Source organism: Rissa tridactyla, chromosome 11, assembly GCF_028500815.1.
Source record: "Rissa tridactyla isolate bRisTri1 chromosome 11, bRisTri1.patW.cur.20221130, whole genome shotgun sequence".
In the NCBI taxonomy this organism is placed as follows: Eukaryota; Metazoa; Chordata; class Aves; order Charadriiformes; family Laridae; genus Rissa; species Rissa tridactyla.
The window spans coordinates 6042699-6050588 of NC_071476.1; positions in this window are offsets into that span (position 1 = coordinate 6042699).

Consider the following 7890-nt stretch of genomic DNA (forward strand, 5'->3'; position numbering starts at 1 on the left):
CCGTCGGCTGTCCCGGCACGGGTGATATATCGGCAGCCTGTTTGCTGATACAGGGTTTCTGAGCGGTTCGTGGTCCTCAACGATACATCAAGCGATACTGCTCTTCTGGTTCATTTCCAGGCTGCTATTTATTATTACTTTTTTTTTTTTTCCTGCTTCAGCACTTTTCCCTTTGTCCCCTGTGTGCACAGGGTGTCAATGACAGCCAGCCCCGCGCCTGGGGAGCACACTGTGGCTCCAACTGGGTGTCCACCAGGCTGGTGACAGAGGGGGCTTTGGGGCTGATGTCCTTGCTGAGACCCCTGAGCTACAGCAGCAGCTGGGGAGACAAGCATCGGTCTAAAAGGTGGTGCAGTAAAAGGTGGCGATTGGGAAGAACAGTCAAGGACAAAGATGCTGTCTTCACAGGGGGATAGATAGAGATTGTAAGAGATTTATCAGGTTGCCATTTGTGCAGGGAGGAGAGGGAAGATAATTCCCATTTGGGTTGTGAAAAATGCCTCTTACCTAAAGACAAACTCCTCCCCCCCCCCCCCCCCCCCCCCCCCAGGCTGAACGTGGCATTGAGCTTTAAAAGTTTAAAAAAAGTATGTGGGTATATTAAACTTGCGCAGAAAACAAGCCTTCAACCCTCACCCATGAGGAGAGCTAAATCTGGGTAAGGGAAACTGTATGCAAGAGAAAGGCACTTCAGTTAGTTCCTAGATCAAAGGAGAAGGCAAAAGGCAAGAACCTGATGCTGGCAAAGGACAAAATGCTTTCCTCTCCCCCCCCCCTCAGAATTACAGAGTCAAACCAGTACTTCAAAGTTTCCAGTCTGGCAGACTTTTCTGTTGTTATTTACCTGTGTGTATCCTTAGTTTTCAGTAGAAGTGCTGTGAACCAAACCCACACCACGAATAAGTGTTTACAGAATACATGCATTGCGGTGAAGATACCTGCTCCTGGGATGATGTGCTGTCTAGGGAACGCAACGCGGAGCAGACGGTGTCCGCAAGCCACGCGTCTGGTTGGTATGTGTGGGGAGCACTGAATAGGAAACAGTCCTGGCACCCAGTAGTCTTTGTTTTCTCGCTTTCCTGATTTTAACGCTTAGTTCTTAGTAAAATTTGAGTAAAAAGGTCATGTGATTGACATCTAAATACAGTAAGGGGCTCAGCACCAGGGGCGAGAGAAGGCTTGGCAAAGCACTAGAGCTAAGGCAGTGGTTTTCATGGAGCCCGGCTCTTCCCACGCAATATTCTTTTGCTTCAAGCACCTTGACTGATTTGAAGATTGCTTTCACCCCTTCTCTTCCTCCCCTGCCTGCTCCCCAGAGTATGGACATTACTGAGTAATGACTCATTAGATTGTTAGTAAATAGTGTACCTTATGAAATATCAATTTTTTCCTGCATTTGCAAAGGACCATTTAAAGTTCAGCTGCACTCTGGAATGCTGTCATCATTGCCAATTTATTATGCTTGCACCTTAAATTCATATGAAGTTTATGTAAATACGGGTAGAAGGTGATGTGATGCATTAATCTGTGCGTGAAGTAGGTCCACGTATCTTCAATTATAAAGCAGCCCAAGAGTCGAGCAGTAACAGCATACCCATCAGAAAAGGGAGGGAGACAGAAATGTTAATTGTGGTAATAACTCCGCAGGGGAGTAAAGCAGGTGGTTTTGCCCATCTTTGTCTCCGGTAGCCTCGAGGTTTTAGGGAGTATGCAATGCCATGGAGTCACAGTCGCAAGGGATGTTAAGTCCTCAGAATAAAAGTAGCCAGAAATGAACACCTGAAATGAAACTTTGAAGTGGGGATTCTTATCAGTGAGGTCTTGACACCCTTCCATTGCTCTTCCCAAGTTTCAGGCTTGTCCTAACACAATGGAGGAGGGGGGTGGGGGAAGCAAATCAATACAAAACAGAAATCCAAAGCAAAAACCTGCCACTGTGTTAGTTTGACAGAATTCTTTTCATTTAGGGGAATAATTGGTTCACAGACTCTTTAGTTGGCGCCATATATGCTTTATTGTCTTGGGTTCTGAAATTGAGAAATTGGGTTTTTTTCCCTCAATAAAAAGAGAGGAGTCACTCAGCCTCAGTGTCCTCCTGTGCTGGAGTAGTTTTGCTCTCCATCACAGCGGTTTTAACGTTTCATCTAAGCAATTTCTCTTATGCAGCAACCACCTAAGCATACTTACCCAAAATCATCCATCTCTGCTCTCTATGTGTTTAGTGATGGTTTATTGGTATGTTTGTTAGTCGTTAATATGGCGAACAATTATTTCAGAAAAAAGGAAGTAGAAAGTCCTAAAAATGTCCATTATCATATAGCATCAGCTTCCTCCTGACTCAAGTAGCAGAAACAGAGGATTCCCTCCTGCCACAGTTGGTGCCCATGTAGTGATAATTTGGGTTTGCCAGGTGTGTGGCTGGAGATACGAGATATAAGCAGACAGCCTCCCCAGGAGTTTCTCTACGTGCTTTCATTGTAATGCCCACATATGTGTGTTTGGTTTGGTTTCCACCCCCCCCCCCCCCCCCCCCCCTTATCTAGTTAATTCGGCAGTTTCTCGTGCATGCAGCAGTTTGAGTCGAGGCAGGGTAAATGTCTGTTTTCTCTCATGCTGTCAGGGTGCAATCAGTCCCAGCCAGCGGGAGCGATCATTTCGGCAAAACCTCGTTGAATTAGTGGCAGTGGACGGAAAGCGTGTCAGAGACCCCGTGGGTTTCGGCGATAGGATGTGCCGTACAGAGCACCGGACTCTGGGGGTCAGCACAGCCAAATAAATGAGCACAAGGCTGGCTAGCAAGAACCATTGGCAATGCAGGGTGTCTGCCTGAAAATAGTATTTGGGGGGGGGGGGGGGGGGGCAGGAAAGATTGTCTTATCAAGCATTGTGACTTCATAATATAGGGACCTGTGCTATATTTTGCATATAGATTGGGATCAAAAGTCCCGTAATGCATATCTTCCCTGTTCTGTGTTCCAGATTCATCGTATCTGGGCCTCTCATTTGATGACACCTGTTAAAAATAACTTGTGGACAAGAAGCAGGAGTTAAGGGGTATTTTTTAAGCCACCTAGTTTGTCATCTCTTTTTTAGCGTGAGGCACATGAAGGGGCAGTGAGCGGAGCCACAGCTGATGAGAAGAGGAAGGGGGGAGCCTTTGAATTGGTCTTAGGGGTAAAACCTGTGCACAGTGGGGTTGCAGCCTTAATTAAACTGATATTGCCTACCTATGAGCTTTTGGGGTGATATTTGCCCCACTTCACAGTTTGATTCTCTGCGAATTATTAGCCCCAGAAGTTCAGAGATTGTAATAGAAGAGTTGTGCCTCCTGTGTACGTGTGGAAAATGCTGTTAAAAGCAAAGCTGTTGGATTTCTATTGAAGGAGAGGGTCTATTCGCAACATCCGTGGGACTCTTTAGCCATTAACGTATGACGCCATAAGAGCAGTGTGCGAAGCGGGGCCCTATGTCCGTGCAACGTGAGGCTTCATCGATGTCATTCTATGTGCGTTAACTCTGCAGTTCTAAAAGAGGCCGAAATGTTTTTGCCTTGCTTATTTTTCAGGAGAACTTTCCCAGTTTAATATCTCACTGAAGACCATTAGCAGAGTTTGGTTTGAATCAGAGCTTTGCATTTTAGACCCCTAACTTTGGGAAAACTTATCTCTGAGATTTCCCTTTGCAATGTTCCTGCAGCACTGGGGGTCGAACATGACTCTAAGATCCAAACGCTGGTGCTGCTGGGCGCTCATATCCAGATTACACACTGTGGCTCTTTCTTACTTACAGTTGTCAATTAATTAACACCACACCATATGACTCAATCAATAAGAAATTGCTTAGGGGTAAAAGTAGCACAGACTGTCAGGCATCTACCAGGAGAAAAATTTCTGTTCCTCTTGGTCTTCTCCCCAAATGCCAATTAGCTCCTGGGCAGTGCTGTAATAGTCCTTGTCCTTCCCATAAAAACTAAAGCAGAATTCACCGCTTGCTGATGGGGGGGGGGGGAAAGAGGGAGGTTGAGGCTGTGTCCCCAACAGGAGCACGCCAAGGATGCCTGGGAGAAATTTGGCCTTTTGCCTCTTGTCTTTGGGACCAAATCCTGCCGAAGCCTGTGCTGTTCCTTGGGTGCGGGTGACAAGGACCCGCACGCTCAGCAGCAGCGGGTGATCTGTGACACAGAGGGCTGGAACAGAAGGTCTTCGCCCCACACAGTGAAATGGGAACGAGCCCATCTGGAAATGGGCTTAGAAAAATAGCGCTGTGGGATAAAAGTGACCTGATCTTGCCCCCACCGCGTCACTGTGGAGAAGCTGGTGCTGGGGCAAGGAAGGGCTACCCGGGTGGTAAACGAGAAGCTGGGGGTAAGGACTGGACCACTTCTTCTGGGAGCAGTGCAGGTTTGGGTTGGTTTCAACGGTGTGTGGTCCAACATCTTGCATCCCTGCTTTGTGGCAACCTCAGCCAAACTAACAGCTGGTCTCTGCCGATTTGATGGGTTTTCTTTCACTCCTCTTGCTTTTTCATTCTTCAAATAGTTAAAAACTGGGACTCCTGCACACCTGCTGTGTTCCACTGCTTGCGTATGTGGATGAATAAATGAAGGGATTATTTAAATTCCATTAATTTTCTTAAGTCCTAGAGACATGCTGGGTATGTGATAGGTGCCAGGCGGTCACATGGGACTCCGGCTCGGTGGAAGGTGGAAAAAGGTGCAGGCACTGGGAAACCTCGGTCACAGGGTCCTGCAAGGAACCTGTTGGTCTGGACGGATATGGGGCGACAACATCCTCCTGTGATGTAGTTTATCAACACAAAGTTGTACTGTGCATATAGCTAGTGTGTGTATATATAAAAAAATAATCTAAAAATCGTTTGCTTTTCTTGATAGGACTTTTCTGTGTCAAAATGCACTAGGAAAGCTGAGGGAAGGGAACATGAAACACAGTAACTGGTGAAAATGGGCATGATGACTACCTGCTGGACCACAATGACTTTCCGAACTCTCTCTCTGGCTGATTGCTGCCCCACAGAGCTGTATTAGTTCAGTGTTTAGCAGATGAGGTCTTCGTTCACGGGCGGTTTCTTGGTTGTCTGGGTGTGAGGTTTCGTCTCCAGTACTGCTACAAGACCTTCTTGAAGCTTGCCTTTGTTCCAGTAGAAACTGAAGTTTGCCCCCCCAGCACTGCCCCAAAGTCTTGTGAGCAGTAAGACACGCAGTGCTTGAAGTGCTTGGTCCAAAATTCAAACTGAAGGAAACTGCTTTTTGGAAGAAGTGGGTGCTTTGGAGATCCCATTCTTAGAGGAAGAGTGAGACGGATGCTCTCCAGCCTCTGAGTTCTGGGATTCAAATCCAATGAAGTTTAAGTCTCAATGACGTTACCGAAAAGCTGCTCAGCTCCGTAAGTAACACTTAGAAATTTCTGGAGGTCGAAGAGTGTGATTTTTGTGGAGTATTTACAGGTGGTTGCAGGGCAAATAATTACTCTTGGTTGGAATTAGAGCCCCTAATTTGTTTCAGTTTGTTTCCTCTGGTGTTGACTGCTTTTTTTTTTTTCTTTTTAAATACAAACTCAAGAAATAAGGCCCAAGAGGTTATTACCATCTCACTTTTCTATCATAACACAGAAGCCGGCATCGCCTAGGAAAGGACTGATTGCTTGTTCTGTCACTGGCTTGTTGATGAACCAGAAAAGCTTCTATTAGTTTATGGAGATGAGATTTGGATTTACACAAAAGCCATGCCATGTTTTTAATTAGTTTTTTTGAAAAGATACATGAGATGAGACATGCATACACCACCCGTTCTTAATGTGGCTGTTAAGGAGAAGGTCTTTGGTTCTGAAATCCGGATCTTTCTGCAGTTGACTCATTTTTATAATTGCCACTTAAACAAATTGGGGCCAGATTCCTCTAATTTTACTCTCCCTAGAAAATACCTTTCTTCTTCAGTTGGCCTGTTGCTTTTAATGAGAGATTGTCTGCATTTCATCCCAAGTAAATGTGAAAGCAACAGGTAAAATCAAGATCTGATGCTTGATAAATGTTACTGTCACATAGTTTTAGAACTAATTGAGCCCTTTCAATTAAGTATTTTTCCTTGACATTTTTTATTTTATGAAGCCACACCTGATTCCCGAAATCTCATCATTTATGGATGGCATTATTAGTGGAGCCTGGTGTCATTGCAGCTTCTTGAGGGAATTGCTAACTTTTTGAAGCCCTTCTTCCTTTTGTGGAAGGCAAGCAGCTTTACGTAGAACAAGTCAATAAGGGGGGGAAAAAAAAGGTAACTTGTTCTATTGTCTGATCACCTTAAAATATCCCCTAAACTGTTCGGGGCATTTCAGTTTCAGATTTTGACAGATTAACAGACAACAATTTGTCTCATAACCTTTGGTAAATCCAGCTTTAATTAACTGACATTTTAATGGTCCCTGAGTGGTCACGGGCTTCAATATAACTTAATTTAATTTATTGGGTATGATTCTGCACATGTGGAGCCTGTAGCCACGCTCGGGTTTGCATCCCTGCTGTAGGAGAGCTGGTCTGTCAGCACTCGCTCACAAGGGTCACTAAAGAGCTGCTCCAAAGCCCAGGTAACGGCAGCGTAAAGATAGCAGGAGGCTTCACAAGCTCTCCACGCAACTGCAAATTTGTAAACAACTGAGGAGTTAGGGGGGTTGAGTTTTTTTTAATTTTTTTTTTTTTTTTAAAAGACAAGACAAATTCCCCAGAGGAGTCGTGCCTGGTATGGAACGGCGCCTGGAGGGGTGCCTTGCTGAGGACTCCCACACACATCAGCACGGCTCCCTCCTCCCTAGCTCAGCGTAATATTGGCCCCAACCAGACGCGAGAAACCTCCAGAAGACACCTAGAAAGCACTGGCTTGCAGCCTTGTGAATGTTTGAGGTTGGCTTTCTAAAGGGATAGAGAGGGAAAACTGGCACAGCCCCATGCTGAGGCATCTCTGCGTTGCTGGACCCTTGCTATGTTGAGACGTTTTTCTGCAGAAATGAATGTTATTTGAATAATCTTATTCTCTAAAACAGGTATTATAAACTTAAAATATGAACTTTAAATCTCTCTCTCATTAAATATATCTTGTGTTCTACTTCCCCTCTGGTCTCCAACCCTGGAAGACAGGCCAGAGAAATACTTCACCTGCTCTTCTGATGCAAGTCATATTTGTCCTGTTGAATGAAGCTGTCTGTAGCCTAAAAGTACACAAGAGCTGTGCACAGCGTAAGCTGTACAAATGTTAGCACTCGAGTTCGAAGGCCTCTATTAAATTGGCCCATATATATTTGCATGTGTATTTACTTAATTCCTTCCTTTTACCAAGCACGTTCAGTATGTCAGGGGAACGTTTCTCTGGTTTGCTTGCTGGCAGGTCAGCTGTAGCACTTCCCACCTACCAGTGGTGTTGCATCAATCTCTACGTGTTGACAAAGATGCTAAGAAGCTAAAATACCGTGTTTATAACTGGAAATTTAATTTAGTCATCTAGAAATAAATGCCTGTGCTTGATGGCTTAGCTGCCCTGGTCACTGTGCCTCTAGCTGGAACATACAGAGCTCTTATAAGCTGTACGCTTGTTCTCCTTAATGGTCAAAGAGTACAGAAATGTTCTATAATGACACGAACTGGTTTGATAATGTTATGTTTGTATGGTACCTTTTTGTTCTGATAGTGCTGTAAGAAAGCTTTTATAAGCTGATACAGAAGTAAGTCTAGACTATTCGTTTTTATATATCTGCCCTTATAATTCTTGAAGGGCACACTTAGCATCTGGAAGGGGTTTACCCTTGTTACAGGAGGATGGGGGAATCTTGTCAAAAACCGCACTCTGCAAGCAGGTACTATTCAACATGGTTTAAAGATAAATGG